Genomic DNA, 19491 nt, shown 5'->3' with positions numbered 1-19491 from the left:
TAAAAGAATTTCTATTTAAATTCTAATGGAATTTGTCTTGTCATACTTGCACTGTAACATACTTGTAATATATTATGAATTATTTTTTGGTGCAACTCATGAAATATAAATTATTTATTTAATTCCCTTTAAATATTTTTCTTTTTTATTTTTATGGGTAAGTTAATTTTTAAACAAAAATGCTATTTTGAAAACAAAATTTGAGTAGATTTCTTTCCCCCCTCAAAGTATGGAAAAAAAACCTTTTTTTGTCACACTCAGAAGTTAATATATTAAAAATGTTGGCATAAAATAAAATAAAATTTTAAAATATCTTTCTCCCTTTTTAAACAGTATTTACCAAATTTTCCTAGAGCTTGTGAAGAGCTTTGTTCCTGAGAACTTCTTCTGTGGAAAAATATATGTATCTATGTTTTATTATTTTCCCAGTTCTAATTCCAAGAATCCACAGGAAATACAAATTATTTTTAGTTAATATTAGATACAAAAAATGGTATTAGGAGTTGATGATTGTGTAAATTATGATGATAGACATTAACCTTTCTTTAATATAAAGCATCCATGTAGCAACTTGGTAGTTTTAAAATATACTCATAAACTGTAATTATCTACTGACATATTTGAAGACATATTCATTATTTGTGACATCATGTATTTGTTATTTCCTACTCATAGTGCTCGTAGTATCTTGATTTAAATCACAAGAAATCATTGTCCAAATTCCACCTTCTAGTCAGCAAAAAAACCGAAACAGGTTAATGAAGTGCAAGTAAGGAATGTTAATTTTTTTAGTTGAATACAAAATTTTCAGGATGTTCATGTAAACTTGTTGGACTCATGAGCGATTGCAAAAAAATATCCCAATCTTCTCTAATTTGGATGCATTCTGCATTTTAATTATTCCACTACTTTTACACAGTCCTTGTACTGGTTTACCAGCTTATGATAGTTCTGTGGATTTTGAAATGAACCTTATGAGTCCTTGTTAATATGAGGTAGAAAAAAATGTGCTCAAAATTATTTATGTAGATCACTGACCACTCCATAATTCTATCTACTTCCATGAGCCTTTAATTGTGCTCTGCTGCTCTTGTTTTTAAATGTCTCACACTGTGTCTCTTTTATTGAGTTTACTGTTTATTTGTATGACTAACTGCAAGGGTGGATGGGTAAAATGAAAAAGAAAGGTGGGATCGTGTTTTCCTCTTCTGTCTCTCTCTTTCTCTCTCTCACTCTCCCCCTCTTTTCTAAACAAGCTAAGAGTTTTTATAATTCATCACCTGGCTGACAGATGAGTTCTGCTGGAGAATATTAGAAAATGTCTCAAATCTCATATATATGCTAATGGTATGCTGAGACTGGTTGGTGGTATGCCGGAGTTTTTAATCTGTCTCGACCAGTGTGGAAAGTGGAGGAGACAAGTCATTGCACTCGACAATTTATGATCAAACAACTGAATTGTAAAGGAAGAAGGACATGCAGAAAAGGAGAGTAATTTTCTGATTTAACAGCGTTGTTACTACAAATAAAGAAATCTTGATTTTGACTGCACTCGACATTAAATGAGTTTCCTGTGCCCTGCTCTGAATTTTTCATTTTCAGATTTGTATAAAGCACCCTGCTTAGATACAAGTGACAGATAAGGAGACGATTGCATATGGAAATCAAATGTGTATAATAAAGCCATCTTCTGTTTATTAAATAAACACATGTAGATGACTTCCGTGGAGAATGCACTGATAATTCTTCATTGTGTTCTAGTTTTTTTGCTAGTCACAAAGAATCTTATTTAACAACCACGAATGACTACATGCAAGCTTTCTGTTTATTACCTTATAACAAACCAGGCAGTCTAATATATGGCATTTAGAAACATTTTATTTTGATTCTTTAGTCCAAGTTTTAGCTGTAACACTACAATACAATAGTGTTTGTGCTATTAGAGTTCTGGAAGCTGCATGAATGCATTAGTATTTTCTAAATATTGTGTTTTCATGATAGAAATTGCAAAGATTTTGAAAGCTAATAGGTACATTATTGTAAAATGAAATTCCAGGAGAAGGGTAGTATAGCATACAGCACTTCAGTCTCCAGATTAAAAAAAAAAATTACAGCCTTGAAAATAAGAAAATACTGTGGGGTCTGAAGTCAGCATAATGATTTCTGATGCAGGGATTTAATGGCCTAAGTTTCAGATGTAAAAACACTCAAAGTTCATCAAGGGCTGTGTTTCCAGTCCTATTTCTCACTCCATGTTCTTTTTTCAGACATGGATTCCTATGCATTATTGTAATCTATTGCAGTGTTGGGTAACATCTTGAATACTGGTGGGTTTTTTCCAGAAAGGAAAGGATTTTTCTATTGCAGCCAAAATGTTTCTAGGCATTTTAAAGTAAAACAAAATACACTTTTTTCACCTTCTACCTCCTCAGAGTTAAATTCAAATTTAAAATTTGGTTTACATTTTTTTTTTATTTATTTTGAGAATAAAAAGAGACAAGGGGGGAAATCAGGAATGTCTAGACCCGACTGAACTATTTAGTGAAAATTACTGGCTATGTCAGAGGACATCTAAGTAGTTCACTGTGCCTGGACTGAGAGGGCCATTATATTGTTTTAAGTCCTCCCAAAACCTGCAGCTTCATTAGGAAGGTTTTAGACTCTTGGTATATTTTTCCCAAATTATCCAGCAGCATAACCCTGTCCATTTTTCATGCTTGAACTCTGTTTTGATGTTTAGTTTTGAAAGAGAAGAAACTCCACCAAACTCATACCCCAGAAGGAAAGCATGCCCACCTTCTTCCAGGTATTTACTGCTGGATGAGTGAGGAGTTACGAATTTCTGGTTGAGACTTCCAAAGCACTGGGCAGCTTTTCTGCCTGGGGTAACTGTAATGTGAGCTTTGGCATAAGTGCATCAGAAAATCCACATGAATTTCTTACTATGATTGGAAGTGATTGCTGTGCATGGAAGTGCACAACCAGTTCAAACAAGACTAGATAAGCTGTGTTGCAGAGCCATATGGCTTAGTTTAAACAGCACAAAGAGGAAGTCTTTGATCATGGCCTTTGATCAGAGTTAACCCTAAATGAAGTGGTGGGCTAATGTAGGTAAGAAGGTGTCAGAATCAAAGCAACTAGAGGCTGGTATGAGTCTAGTAAAAGAATTTTGGGGAGGACACTGGTATGCAGATGGTTTGTTCAATTTTAAACCTAAGGTAAGGAAGAAAAACAATGTAGCAGCTTGGGCACCAGTGAAGAAGACCAAAATATGGCAGAAACCATGAAGATGACTGGATGCAGAAGCTGTAAGTGTATGTTATACTTCAGTGAGTTTCTGACAGAATTTACATATGCATGAAGGGTCATCTCATAATGTTCAGGTAAAAAAAAGTGTGAGAGACTGAAATGCAGCTAGAAATGAGGGTAGAATACAGAAATGTGTTTGAATATGACAGATAAGATGAAAGGAAAGAGCATGAACATAACTGTAGTTGCAGATGGGTTGATTGGCAGATCCCCAGATGAAAAGGAGACCTCTAGAAATATATTAAAATGATGACAAGGCAGAGGAAAATACCAGAATGTGAAGGAAGTCCGTGGAAGAGTTTGCTCTGTGGAAAGAGTTTGTTCTGTGGAAGGAGTGATGAGGTGCAACCTCTAGAGACAGAATATTGAGCAGCAAGAAGGAAGAGATTGAATAAATAGTAACAGCAGCGGCTAGTGGCTGAAGAAGACAACAGATAAGCAGAAAGCAAAAAAGAAGAAAGAAGGCCAAAGTTTCACAGGAACTGTGAAAGGCAGCTCTGAAAGATGACTTTTTGGATAAGACACTGGCCATCAAAGTGGATGGAAATCAGTCAAAAAACTGTCTTGTGTGAAATCTGTCCAAGCATAATGCTTTGAGGGGCTGGCTGAGTGTGAAAGTCATTCTAAACAGGCACGAAGAACAAAAGGAAGAATCATTTTGCTTTCAGTTCACCATTTGACTGTAGGAATAAGAAACTAGCTTGAACAGCTCAAAGAGTTGTGCTAGTTGGGAGAAGATGTTCGAAGAGATTCTATGGAATTCTATTTTCTAGATCTAAAGGGCAAATATTTAGGAAGATAATGTATATCATCAGACCAGTGAAATCACCAATGAAGAGATATTTGCATGATATCTGGCAAAAGCAACCTTCTTGGCTTTCTGCTAACCTGACTGATAAGAGAATGGACAGTAGAGAGGAAGTAAATGCTATGAGGATAATAGCAAAGTGGGCAGTTAAAAATAGGAGCGCTTAATTTGGATAGAGAGATTTAACTGGAAACTGCCTCAATAATTCATAGGAACTGCACAACAAAGTGGAGGAAGTCAAACAGAGAGTCAGATGTGAAAAAACATAAGAAAAGTAAAATGGAAGAGCTGTTATCTGTATGAGAGATGGAAGGAGCTTAACTATTCAGGAACTGGTCTGGTACACTTTGTCACGTAATGGCCTCTAAAGAAGTAAGAGGAGGGAGTGGGAGTGAGTTGCAATATGAATGGAGATTTTTAAAGGAAGACAATAAAGTACTTTGTGCTGTGAACATGCTGGAAATCAGAAACTCCATTGTCTCATAATAATAAAAATCTCTGTTGTCTCTGAAGAGGATGCAGTCTTTCTAAGATTTTTTTTTCCTTCATGAGGACAGATGAAGTGTAAATGTTACAAATAATGCTGACACTCTAAAGCAAAGTAGACTTCTTCAGTAAGCAGTCATTGAGCTAGCAAAAGGGAATGTTACTTTAACTTTGGTTTTAGAGAAAAGAATGTTTTGCAAGGTAGTACATTATCTCCCTTTTCCTTCATCCTCATCCCCTCTAGTTATTCTCACTATTCAGCTCGTTGGCACAGCTCAGGACCCAGTAGACAGGGAACATCTCATTAAGGGCAGCATTTTTTTATCCTGGTTTTGGAGGAGGCAGTACTTCTAAAATGCATTTAGGTAGCATTTTAGGAGGCTTAATCCACATGCTTTTGTAGAAAATTCATGTGACCAAGCAGGTAAACAATATTATTTTATCAACAATGTGCTTCTCAACCTGAGACCTGCAAGTTGGATTTTTGAAGCTGTACATTCAGCACAAGGTGAAGTAGGTTCTTTTAAAAGTCTCACCCAAAGTATTTTAGAAATTCTCTTATATTTTTAATTTTCATGTTCTCCAGAATGATTGTTTCAAAAATCTATTAATGATAAAGAAAGCAAAATAGATGCAGAAATCCCAAAACAACAAAGACACTCTTTGAATATAAAAATGTGAATTAATAGAAGATGCTTTTCTCCCCCATGTTCACACAAGAGCTGTCTACACCACTGTGCTTGACTGCCCTTTTATTCTATGAAGGCAATACCATGAATAAATAAAACAGAAAGTGTGAAACAGCTTAGAGTCAAAATGTGCCCTTACCAGGGCATAGCAAAACTTTATTGAACCTCGATGCCTATGAACAACGCCTCACTTCAGCAGTGCCAGCAGATGGCACTCTTTATATTAAGTAGCTTTCATGGGAAAATTTAATTTGTTTCTTTTTTTTCTTTGTTTTTTAAGTTTTGGAAGGTTCTATCCCGTGTAATGCTTCTTCCTGAAATGATAAATTGATCTATGCAAAACTTCACATAACTCTATTTCTGATGGTGTGTATAAACTGAAATTTTCTAATACATGTCTTTCTCACTGCCTGGGGAAAACTAGGAGATGAAATTCAGTATGACTGGAGAGTTAGCACTCCTGGGTGTTGGAAAATGAAGGCATAGGAACAGATTTCTGGGAAGGTTTTGCAACTACTCTGTGTTTCTAGTGGTCAGGCATTTCCAGGAGGAGATGGATGTTGTTACTGGATGTTGTGTGCTTAATGATGGTTGGACAGTTAATTCTGGATGTGTGCAGTCTGGCATTGGATGCCTTTTTCACTTTGAACAGACAAGATACCAGAGGAGATAAAGGCACAAGTATCCTGGGTACACCCGGAGCCGCCCGGCTCAGGCGCTCCCTGCGGAGCTGCCCAGGGCGCTTGGCAGCAGCGTGTGTTCACGGGGACTTCAGCAGCCAGGGTGGTGTGAATTCAACCTGCCACAGGCATACAAAACCATATACGCGTTTTGTACGTGGAGAGGAAGAAGAAAAGCAGGTTCCCGTAACTGGTAAATACTTCTGTAGCTAATAATGTGCTAGGTTACTGACGGACACAAGCCACATAGCCCCTAGGGGAAAATAGAAAGCCTTCAATTTTCCCAGCTACAGCAGCTACTTCAGCTGAAGTGGAGCCTCTTTTTCAGAGAAAGTCAGTGGAAATAGCTTCTGCTGAGCTGGAAAGATACTCTTGATTACTTGCTGTGCTCTTAGATAATCAAGGACGCAGTGGAAATACCACATAGCATGTGACCGGCTTTGATTTATACCAGGAAACCTCTCTCAACCTCAGAACGCACTGTAAACAGCTGCTTCACAAACTTCACACAGAAAAACCTCTTCATTTTTTATCTCTTAGTTAATATTAAAAAAAAAAAAAAAAAAAAAAAGAAGAAGTTTATTGGGCATTGCACAAATGCATAATTTCCTGTCCTTGCATAAAATTAGAAGATGAAACAAGGATGACTTCAAATAAATTTGTTTCCCGGGTGCAGTCTTTTGCAAGGTTTCAATTACTAACTCAAACCTGTTAAAAATATTTGCCTCGTTAACCACATTATATGCTGTGTTATTTAGTACTCTGGCTATTTCTGTGCTCTAGTGTAGAATTATATATCTCTCTGCCCTCTAGAAACTCCTGATACAGTTCAATCATTTACCTCACACTGGATGTTTGCAGCTGCTACCCCAGCTTTCACATCCTTAACTTTCCCTCAGCTTCCTAGTTCGGGCAACTTTCAGCAACAACAGCAAGCCTTGGTAAAAGTAATTTCTGGCTACCTCAGAAACATCTTTTTCTTAATAGAAATATCCAAATTTTCAAATAAAAAAATAAAAAACCATAAAAAAAATAAAGCTTAAAATATAATATATCTAATCTCTCTTTTCTTCTAACTGTAATCACTTTTTTTTTTTTTTTTTTTTTTTTTTTTTTTTTTTTTTTTTTCCCTCCTCTGTTCTTAATTTTTTTCTAATCTTTTTTTCTAATCTGTCTTAATTTCTCTTGATGACTCTGGAGTTGCACTGTTCTGCTCTGGTCTGCCTTCACTGCTATAGATGGCAAAAGCTGTAGCCCAGAAAACTAAAACCTAAAACTGCTGTGTTCAAATGCTCCTTCTACTTCTCTCTTCTCATCACCTTTTTCTGTATATATGCTGCATGTTTTCCTTCCTATTTAAAATCTTTGAATCCCCTTCATGCCCTTCCTTACACAGCTTTTGGTCAGGCACTTGGGACTTCTTAAATTGCTTATTAGAAACCTTCTAGCAACACTTCACTTATTGCCTTAAATCTAGCAAGAATGCTGTCACATCAAAATAAGCTATTTCACTTACACTTCTGCTTCTGCACAGTCACCTCCAAACCCTTGTATAGACACATTTCCTCTTTACCAAATATGAGCCTCCTCTGGCTTGCTGCTTGTTTCTTTTCTTTCACTTCTTTTGGCTGACCTCCCAGCTACTTTATCAAGCAACAAAGCCCTGCAACTAAGCATTTAAGTTTTGTTTTTCATCTGTTGCTCATTCCAGTACTCCTTCCTGTGTCTCCATCCTTCATGGATGCATTCAAGGCCTGGCAGCCCAGGTGAGGAACTGCAAAGCTGTGTGTTCCAGTAGTGCTGATATATGTGACCATGGCCCCTTCACTCACTGCAAACCTACACTATTTCCTTGTTTGCACTTGCTTGAATGTGTTTTCAACTTTTTTTTACTATTTCAAAATGTACTGTATTCAGTATAAAGATGAAAATTGAAGCAGTGAGGTCTATTTTTCTAGTGCACTATAATGTGTGCAAAAGCCTTTGTTGGAAGAAAAAAAAATCTTATCAGAGTTGCAATGAGTCCCTCCTTCCTTTACAATGTACTTTGATAGGTTTTTGGGGATAACAGCAGCACTGTGAGCAATTCAGCATGAGCTTCAGCACCAAGTTCAAGGCAAGAGTAATGGGATGATGTGGTTGCCAGTATAAGATGTTGGTCATTTTTGGTGATCCATGATATCTGGGTCCAGTCAAAGATCTGTCTAACCTCTCTTGGCCAATGTAAAAATAAATGGAGCTTGTATTAAGGAGGAGAAAAAAATATAGTGATAATCCCCTCGACTTAACCTATGATTTTCTATGATTTACTGATTTAAATCATTTATGATACACGTATCACATCCAGAAAATCATGTGTTATAGCTGTTTGGTTTAATAAATTCATCTTACATTAACTTCCAGTATTTAGTTGTGCATTGTATCAAGAAAATACTCTGTTGTTGTTTCAGACTTTCAAAGTGATTATTGGTTTTGGTAGTTCTAGCTCTTTTGTCAGGAGAAAAAATGGTTCCCTAGTTACCTTGTCAAGAACATACATTTTTTTATAATCTTCATTGCATCCTTTTTCAGCAGGTTATTTTGCAGGCCAAAAATCCTGGTTTTGATGTGTTTCCTTCTTATGCTATTTATACCCTTTTGTATTTCTTCCTTTTTTTCTTTTTTTTTTTTTTTTTTTCTAGTGTTTTGGGGTAAGGTCAGTTTGTGAAAAGAGATGACTAGAGCCACATGAGTATTCAGGATATGAACTAATAAAAAATAATGGCCTTCTTAATAGTGTCTTTCCTTTTTTGCCTGGTACAGAACACTAAACTGTGAATGCTGTCTTTGTGAGTACTAGTAGATAACAGAGTCCAAACTGTGTAGTTAAGAATATTTTTTGTGTATGCTTTCCTTTTTCTTTTGTTGGCATTGCATCTCTAATGACATTCTGTTCAAGTTTCTGACTAAGTTTCATGTTCCCCCAACATATTTTTTACACAGTGCTGGTTCTGACTATTGCAAATAACTTTTTGTGTCAGAAAACTTTGTCATCTTGTATTTTCCTTCTTTTCAACTTTTTTTTTTTTTTTTTTTTTTTTTTTTTGCAGTATGGTGCAGACATGCATGCCAGTGTAGAGTCCCATGTCACACCTTGGTAACCTTCCTTTTACACTCTTTATTTTCTGTCTTTGTATATCCCTGCATCTTCCCTTTTATTCCAGAAGCTGCATCAAACCCATCTCTAGTTTTATCAGCAGGTTTCATTAGAGGTTTTCACAATTTGCCAATGCACCCTGTTTGAACACCCACAAAAGTGAGGATATTCTTCCACATTTCTTTAGGTTATAGTCTATGTGCCACCAGTACTAGTTCACATAATATCTGAGTTCCTTTTAGGCTCTTTTATGAATGTCATGTGATCCTGGTACCTTTTACTGTCCTCTGTAAGGATCCTTGCTATAGATTTTTATGTAAAAAGTTGTATCTTTAGTTATCTTATTCTAGTAAGCTGCTTCTCAGTGAAAATCTTGTTATCTTCTTCAAGAAAGTTGCTTCTCAGTGAACACCTTATCTAGCTGACATAAAACTACTCCATCCATATCATAAGTGAAGTCTTGAACACACTGTAGTTCTGAATTCTTTTCTGTAAAGTTTGTATTTCATTAGCCAAAGTATTATCCCTGAATATATAATTGCAAAATATTAATACATAACCCAAATTCACTTCCAGGTGTTAAAATTTTTGATAGAAAATCTCTGAAGCTAATCTACAGTTCTAATATCTGAAAAAAAGTTATTTCACTTAAACTGTGGAAATTCAGAGACCAATGGATGGTCTATGAGTGAGTCAAACAAGTCAAGTTTATTAACAGTGACACCAATATGCAGAGCAGTTTTTTGAAAGTGTCACACTCTTTGTGTTTTCAAAGATGAGCAAAGTGAGTGTGGTGCTGCCCCCTTATATGTCAAGGTTTTCTTTCCAGATCTGCCTGGTGAATATCATACAACATTGCAGTTATAGGAAGAAATGATAGATTATGTTGTCATCTGTGCTGTATCCTCTCATTTGTATAATGATTCCCATTATCAGTGCAGGATTAGATGAGCAGAGTGAGGCACCACATAAACAAAGGGGAACATGGATAGCTGGATGAAATACTAGGGGGGGTGCAAATGTTACCAGCAGTTCAAATCCTGGGTGGGAGTGGATTAAGGATCAAGACTGTCTCCTACATTGGGAGATCCCTATCTTCCACATTTGTTAATTCCTTGCTAGTGTAATGCTACCACTCCACCCAAATGATCAGACAGTTGCTAGTGCATGGTCAGGGATTGTACAGGGATAGTACAGTCTGCGCTTTGAGGCTGTTTTCTGCCTTGTCCCATTGCATTTGTCTGATGATACCAAAGGAGCAGGAGGACCCCCAGCCCCTATCTTTGGGGTTCCCCTGTCACAGTGACATTTTTTGTCAGTCACTGGGAGGGAGGGGATGCTGCTCTTGGGTTTGTTCACAGGCTTCTCTGAGTGTCTCCTTTGCTGCCACACATGTAGCTGAACTTTTCTGGGTTACTGCTTGCTGTTGGTTAGAGTTTCAGGGAGGCAACACCACAGGCACAGCTGTCCTCCTCCTCACCCCACAGGTACTAACAGGTAATTTCAGGGATAGGGAAATCAGAGGAAGGAGATACTTGGGGTCAAATTCTCAGCTGTTCCTGCACAAAATTGCTGCAGAGCCACTGTGGAGAGACTGCTGCCCACCCATATATTGCACACCACTAATTTAAATTACTCTTGTATGCTCAGAAGTTAATGCTCCTTTGCACAGAGAGAAATCCAAAATAGGCAGTACATTATTACTACTCATAGATGTGCACAGGAAAAATTCAGGGAGCTCTGCAGATCTTTATTTATATGCGATAATCTATATCATCCACACTCACAGATATGCAAATTGCAGCTTTGCATCAGAAATTCACGGAAAGCCTCAGGCTGATGTTAATTCCATCATTTAAATAAAGAATTTCCCATTGTTACAGAGGCCTTGGAGTGCTACTGTGCTCTTTCTATTTACATAGTGATTTTCTCAGATGAACCAAATGTATAGGGATACAGGCTAGTGATACTCTTACCAGTTATATATTGAATTATTCATCATTACAGGAGGTTCCAACCAATACTGATTAATCATTTCTCTTCTAAATACTGTTTTTGTTATAAAGCTTCCACTAATTCTGTTCTTTTGCCATTATATATGATTTCTATCTGTTATCTGACTTGACTTTCAATCTGGTATTTAAAAAGTACCAGAACTGTCTAAAGACTATTCAGTGAAACAGACTTTAGAAAGATATACTGTCAAGGGCAGAGTATTGAACAAGGCAGAAGGAGAGAAAAGAAAAATCCAGACAACATAATGATTCAGTTACAGCAATTACACTTGTAGTAAGCATTACCTTCCTGGAGAAATGGCTGGATGGCCCACTTCCAGAATAAAAAGAGACAGTTCTTATTCTGCATCTCCCACAACCTTCTTCCAATATCTCTCATGTTAAGGCATATGATTTTTGTCATGTCTTTTGAAAGAACAGGTAGTGAAGGAGGTACTGAGCTCCTTACCTTTGTGCTTGGGCCATTCAATCCAAAATTAAGACACAGATCTATCTATGCAATCATGTGACCCATGTCAGGGCTAACTTCTGACTTCTAGGCCAGCTGGATGGGGATGCTGTCCATGTCTCTGTGCTCAAGGCAGACACTAGGTAAAGGCAGACTGGTTATGTGCCAGCTGTCCTCATGGCCTGGCTCAGTACCTATCCCCTGTGCTCTTGCATCTACTCACCCAAATCTGTCTGGTGTGCCCTGCTTCTCACCTGGCACATAACCACAGGGAGAGGCTTCAAGCTGGGAAACCATGGGGCAAACGTGCTGGCAGCTTTGTTTGAGGCAATGTGCTCTGAGTTCCCCAGCTGCTTGCCATTCCTGCCATCCCTGACTCTGCTGCATGTGCCTGAGCAGGCCAGAGCAGAATAGCTATGCAAGTGAGCACAAATGTCACCATCCTGGGGGAGCTGGTCCTTCAGAATGTAAGAGGGATGCACTGCTGTATTTTCTGTGTGCAAGGGTCCTTGATTTTCCACCAGAACCAGCCCCTTCTCCCCAGCTGAAACCAGTCTGTGTTGATTCAGTAGGTGTCATGGATTGGCTCTGTGTGTCCCAAGACAGGAAGGCATTTATCCCATTGCAAATCATCCTCTCAGCTCAACAGTTTCCTGGAGGAAATGGTTGTCTTGTGCTCAGCTCCAATCTGGGCACAGAGTTTGCAGTGAGTTTGGTTGGGATCTGCTGTTGGACAGGGACTGAGCCACACTGACTGCCAAGGTTTGAGAAAGCACCAGACCAGACTGTTTAACCCTAAATTTAATTGTCCCTTGCTTCTAACTTCATAAAGTTGTAGATCCATGTGATTCTAATTTCAGTCTCTAGGCCCATTCTTTGGGAGAATTTACCACCTTGGATGATGTTAAGATTAAAGCTTTGTTCAAATACTAGGGCAACATTTTGCTGGGGTTCTGAGACACCTTGTTTTTCTAAATCTGATTTCTGATATGCATATAAAAATTAATTTATCATACTTTTGTCACAAATATTTGTGGATTTTTATTCCTGCCATACCTCCTATCTCTTAATTTAGTTCTGTATATATAGTTCTGTGCAAGTAGTAGTCCTGAGATATAAATTAATGCATTCTGAAATAGGCAATATGAAGCTATCAAAGCTGTTATTTTTCACCTAAATCCTCTTTGCATTTCTCCTTGCAGTGGGAAATTCTATTATTGTAATGATATCCAAAAAGAATCAGAAAAGTAGTAGCTGTACTTCTTGAAACATTTTATCTTCTAAGATTTCAGAAAACTAATCAGTAACATAAAAATTTTTACTGACTACAAATGTAAGGAATAATAATGTAATGTAATATAACAACGCAGCTAGATTGTTTTTTCTTTTTTTGTAAATTTTATCTGATTTTTGGAAGGTTCATTTGGTATCACTCAGTTTAAAGATTTAAGGCAGAGTTCTGAAAAGGTGAGTGTTGAAAGACACAAGAATATACAAAACTGAATTTTAATATGAATTTTTGCAGGGACACAGTTTGTATGTGATCCTCAGTACTGAATTTGAATTACTGTTCTGCTTTATTATCTAGATTTCATTTAAAGCTGACAAGTAAAACATTTGGATTAAAATGTGTTCTTCCATGTTATGCTTTAAAAGCATGATGCTAGTATTTTTGACAAAGAGGTTTCTAAAGATGGTTTATATAAGAGCTAATTTTTTGTTTCTGAATAGATATTCTCTTTTCTCAGAGGATTCATTTTATAGAGAAGATTTAGAACCCATGACACATTCCTTTCTGATTTTGGTCAATAAAGTTATCATGTAATTATCATCAACCAGTATTTAATAATTAATTCCTACCTCTAGGGCTGTCTGTGGACAAAGTATGATATCTCATCTAAAAGCAGTGGCTGCATTTGTCAGTGAGGTATGGGGGAAGATAATCAGTGTCATCATAAATAATAGAGCTTTCATAATTTTAACTGCATTTAGAAACCATTTCTATACTTGTAACGTGGCCAGAGTGCCTGCAGCTCAGGACTTCATCATACTTCTTACATAGTCTCTGAAATTTTGAGCAAAAATCTAGCTTTACACAGTGTCTATAAAACAGAAATTATGCAGCTGTGGGCAGCTTAAACAGAACTGGCTTTGTATACTATCAAATGAGACCAGCAGTTTCTGAATTTGCAGTCATCTGAGGGGAGAACTTGGGTGCAAGTGGTTGCACATCAGCTGAGAGACCCCACAATGATCAGAGCAGTCCTACTGTCACACCATGCTGGCACTCAGTCAGAAAATCCCACATAGCAGCAAAGTGTGCAGCAACTGCACACAGAGGAGGCTAAAAGCATTTCCACATTTCTCTTTTTCGTTTGGACATATCAGGCAGTGAGTCTAACCTAAGTTTTGCCCAGAGCTGCACATTTTGGTGTTGGAGTAGAGTTCCTTAGTACTGTGTGAAGTTTATGCTGCTAACTTCAGTTAACAGTGTCACTGTCACACTCCCTGCTGTCACAGGCACCTCTAGGGAGCAGAGCTTGGTTCTAGCTCTACTGCCTTCCCATACTGCAAGGAGTTTTTAGTTAAAGCATACTGAATGGAAATGCACTGCACATGGAAACATGGCCTCCATTAGACTGATATGGCCAAAATTGTCTGCATTTTATTTTGTAACATTTGGCTTTTGTTTAACTGAAGATTTATCTAGATTCTGCTCAAAGGCATGGCAGAAGAATGTGGGGCTGTCCATAAAGGTTACTGAGTCTGTCTCTGGAAATATTCAAAATGTGCCTGTGATCCTGTGCAACCTGCTCTAGTGAACCTGCTTTAGCAGAGGGATGGGATGAGATCATCTCTGGAGTCCATTCCATCTCTGAGTGTGATGCTGTGATAGGGCTAGTCTTCCTCCTTGTGCAGAGTGGTCATGGCTCAGCAGACTTCACTAACCCTCCTACCAAAGGTCAGGTGCATCTCTCTCAGAGGTCTGTCCTGTATGATTCACTTGGCCACCTAAATTAACCTTTCACCTTGATCATGCAGGAGTTTTGGACCTCATTATAAAGCAGCTGTGGTCCTCGACTGTTTGAAGTGGCTGTGTGATTCAGGGTATAGAGAGCATGTGGTGTTCATTATGGCATGAACTGGAATCCTGACTTTTTGGAGGACAGCATATGCTGTAGAAAGACCAAGTTGATCTATTCCCTTTGTCAGACTCTGAGACTTAAACAAAATGGGTGATAGAAAATCAGTAGGATAGCTATTAATGTAGTCAAGATGCCATCATTTCAACAGTCTAGGGTTGATGTGAGTGCCATGTGAATCCTGTCAGGTGAGTAAAGGCCCACATGACATGGAGAAATACAGTACTGAGGACTGTACAGGAGCAAAGTACCTTTAGAGACACAGAGCCTCAGCCACTCCATATTTCTGACAGACTGTTTATCCAAGTTGATTTGCATCAAAAGAATGGCAATTTGCAGATTGCTGTAGCTGTGGAACATATACTGGTGCTGGAAGGAAGGTATAAACTCTCAAAGCAGAGGGTTTGGAATTTTGGAGCTCGAACTCCACTGCTGGTCAACCCATGTCTCTGGGACAAAGCAGCTCCTTCAGTGGGTTTAACTCCCTCACTCAAAACCTCTCTGTGCTGGGAGAGACCCTGGCTTGGAACATGGTCATGCCTCAAGCCACCAAGAGAGGGTGAAAGTATCTGCAGCAGTCCTGAGGAGCATCTGCTCAGTTTCCTGTCAGTCCAGGGCAATTCACAGAGCAGTGCACACCATGTGTCCGAGCCCACTCCGTAACAATGGCAGGGATCAGCAGGTCTGTCAGGAATCCACGCTCCTTATTTCCATGTGTGCCAGAATTGATCTTTATGGCAAAGAAAGATTTGTAAGCCTAGTCTGTGTTTGATCTCTCTTTTGCAAACAGTGATTACTTCCACCACATTTAAGTGAAAACATTTTAAAGTTTCATTGTTTAGATATTCTTAAAAATGGAAACAATATGAAACACAATGGTCATTAATATGCACTTTTAAACAGAGTTTACACCTTCCTTTCCATCTGAAGAGTGCTTGTCACATGGAAAATTCTAATTGTAGTCACAAACTTAATGAGAACCACTGCAGTAATGATAGCAATAATAAAAGGAGGGAAATTGAGGAATTACAGAAATTACTAATAACTTGCTAATTTCTCCACTTATCTGTGATTTTATTTGTATTTTGATTCCTTTATGTCTCCTAGATTGGAATAATGATTTTTCAGGGATCACATTTATGCTTAGTTTTCCTTTAAGAATATTTAATAATTTATTATAATACATTATTTTCCTAATTGAAAATGGTGGCCACTCTGGAGACATGAAGGTGCAATTTTCCAAGCCTTTTAATTCATGCTTACATACTACAGCAGTGGAAACTTCAGACATTTAAATACTGGTTTGTTTGTTTATCTCCGTATTGATTGAAGAGCAGTTCATTGCTAGCTCTTTGTAAAAGAAAAAAAAAGACTCTTGAAGAATTATTTTTCAACAAGTTCTTGGTAAAGAAGAGAAGGAATTAAAAATAACCTTCAGAACTTTTCTTGCTCTCGTTTGGAATAAATTCTCTAACCTGTGAAAGAACATAAACTTCAAAACACATACCCTTTCTTCAAACTCTTTTTTTGTACAGCTTAGAGAGATATCCTAATATGAAACATACTTTTTTTTTTTTTTTCCCCTGGACTGCTCTTCAGTCCAGTATGACCATCTGTGCATAGTATGGCTTTAGCTGCCTTTAAAATTATTCTCTAAAGTTGAGAGAAATACTTCTGAATTGACCCCAGCCTCTTAGGGAAAACAGAGACAGGCTGTGATACCCACTAAGTATTTAAAAACAGACAATAATTTAACAGAAACCAAAGAAAGTCTCAAAGCTATTAGTTAAATTTTAATCTATACCATACTTTATAAATACATGGAATCTAAGGGCTAGGAAAAAACCATTAGATCATATAGATTTATTTCCTGAGCTCGGTGATTTATGTTTGACGAAAGCGTATCTTCCAGGCAGACTTCCAGACCAGCTTTGGGTATATTAAGTTGTGGAGAATCCACCACTTCCCTTGGTAGTTAGTGCAACTGTAAAAGCATAACAGTGCTAAATATGTATTTATCTGTCTTCTTTATCTCATGGCTGTTGATTCTTTTTATTCTTTCTTCAGTAGATGAGAAGCTGCTTCAGTGCACAGTACTCATAGAACTATAATTAAGCCACCTTCATCTTTTATTTTTTAGTCTTTCTTCTGATAAGCCAAACCACTTGAATTCCTTTAATGTTTTACCACATGGCAGATTACTCAGCATATGGATCATTTCTTTTGTTTCTTTCTGTAACCTCACAATATCATCAGCATCCTCTCAAAAGGAGTGTCAAGAAGCCAGTTTGCAAGTATTCAGCACCACTTTGGTGAAGCTCTTCAAAGAAGTGAAAATGACTCCTGGCTCCTTTGGGCATCCCCTGTTTGGGTGCACATGCATTCCCTCACCCCTCTCCTCATTTATATGCTGTTTGCCACTGCATTTTGCTACTAGCCCATGTTTGGTTGTTACTCAGTCCAGATCCCAAAATGTTTCTTGGAGTTGTTCCTCAGTAGAATATGATGTCTCCTTCTGAGGGTTTAATTTCCATGCCTAGAACAGTATATAGAGCTCTGCACTGCAATATTTTAAAAGAAACTTGGGTTGAGTAACCAAATGGTTATTGATAGAATTCTGTAGGATTGGACTTGGAATGATGATTCTTGAAGATTCTCAGAGAAAAACACTCATGTAAAATCTGTTCTTCATTGAAACTACTTCTTGAGACCTATTACTTGTGCTGTCACAATTGTAATATGTTTTCCTCTGGTATGATGTGTAACATAATGACAATTATAATTATCTTGTACCTGTGTTGTTTTTAAACTTTATTTAACATGACTTTCTCTGTTGTGTTGTTTGTATTTTGTTTTTTTTCAAGATGAGTCTAGTTGAGTATAAGGAAGAGAAAGCAAAGCCACAGTCTGAGAAGACTACTTCAGTGGCACACCTTGAAGACAAGCAAGACTTATCACACTCTTCCAGCTGTCTGGCATTTGTTTACACTCATAACTTAACTATTCCAATGCAATCAGTTTCAAAATTAATGGTGACATATGCACTGTCACACAATTAATATATGTCAGGTTCTTTCTTGAAGTCAGCATGCAGCAATGTGCTGAGTGGTTCCATGCTCAGTACCAAGATGTGACTACCTCTGCATCTTCTTCAACATTAGAGAAGAAAAAACCAGAAATTGATGTGAAATTTCCATTCAAACCTATTTGGAGGTAAAAGCCATTAATATTTTATAGAGGGGAAAAAAAACCCACCCAAACCAAAACTACCAAACACAGAGCATTTTAATATCTGATTTACAAAGTGGCATAACTGAAAAAAAAAATTAAATTCACTTACCTTGCTGTATATTCAGGGGTAAATGTTTTATTTTAACCAGTGAATTCAACATTTGATATAAAGAAGACTTCTTTCTAAGGCACATTTAAAGCTGAAAGTACTCTGTTCTCTAAAAGCCTAAATTTCAGTGAGCAGTGGAAGTTGTGCAAGACCACCATTAAGAAAGCAAATGGAAGAGAAATAGATTATTAGGAAAATGCTATCAACTGTTATACTCAATTCTAAAGTAGAAAAATGCTATTTTGCACCTAATCCACCACCAAAAATGAAAAAATGGTAGAAACAGTCCTGTTTAATTTTAAGAAATGGTTCTGGAGAGCCATATGTACTGAAGAAGGGAAATTGTGGTCTATCAGGAAGGTGGGGTGGATAATATAAAATTTACATGTTGAGGGTCAAATTTCCTTTGCTTTTGCAACAATGCAAATCAGTCAGAGGAGTCATGAGGTCAGCTGACTAACTCTAGGTGCATATATGTATAATGGAGAGTGGAAATTTGATTCAGCCATGGCTGGATTAAAGTAAATATTATGTTCCTGACAGAAGTGCCAGCATGATAAGATAACAAAATTAATAAATAATAAATCTCAGACAATATTGTCTTTAAGATAAAAATGAGGAGAAGGAGTGAAACAGTGTGAAAATAACTGGCTCATTCATCTTAGGTTGATCTATAAGCTGTGGCATTTACTGATCTCTACCACACTGTGCATTCTCAAAGACGAGTAGGCAGTCAAATGCATCCCAACTGTTTCTTTCTTTTTTTTTTTTTCCCCCCATATTTTTTGTTAGTTTTTTTTTCCCATTCTCAGAAAGACCGAGAGCAGAAACCTTTTTCCGCATTATGCTACAGATGCCTTTTGCAGGACAAGAAAAGGGAATTTTTCTGATCATCCATTTTCTGATTTCTGAGCCATTTCCCATCCTACTAAATTGCTTAATACTCCCTGTAGCTGGACCTGTGACCTGGAATCTTTATGCAAGATTAATGGGAAAGTAAATGGGAATTAGTATCTGGGCGGGCTGCTGCACAGCTCTTGCTTTTATCTAGCACTCCACCTGTTTTTTTTTTAACAATTATGCTTTCATTAGTTTCTGAAGCCAGCGATCCTAAAAGACCTTCCCATTTCTTCCCTCTGTCTTCCCTCCCCCCCATTCTCAATTCTTTCTATCTCCTATCCCAAAATTATCAAACTCACTCTGCTTGTAACTGACATGCTGACAGGAAATTATTACACGTCATTACACTTCTTAAAACACAATTTACCCAGCCTTTGCAAATTATTCTTCAGCAAGTGTGAGGAGGTAATGGAAACTGTCTATTCCACTTACAGTTGTCACTCATGCTTTCCTCTGTACAATGAACAATTTATGTTTTCTCTCTTTCCAAAAAAAGGCTGTGCTCAAATATGTAAAAGCAACTTATCACAGAATAGG

This window comes from Oenanthe melanoleuca, chromosome 2 (genome assembly GCF_029582105.1).
Source record: "Oenanthe melanoleuca isolate GR-GAL-2019-014 chromosome 2, OMel1.0, whole genome shotgun sequence".
NCBI classification, from domain to species: Eukaryota; Metazoa; Chordata; class Aves; order Passeriformes; family Muscicapidae; genus Oenanthe; species Oenanthe melanoleuca.
This window is presented reverse-complemented; position numbering follows the sequence as displayed.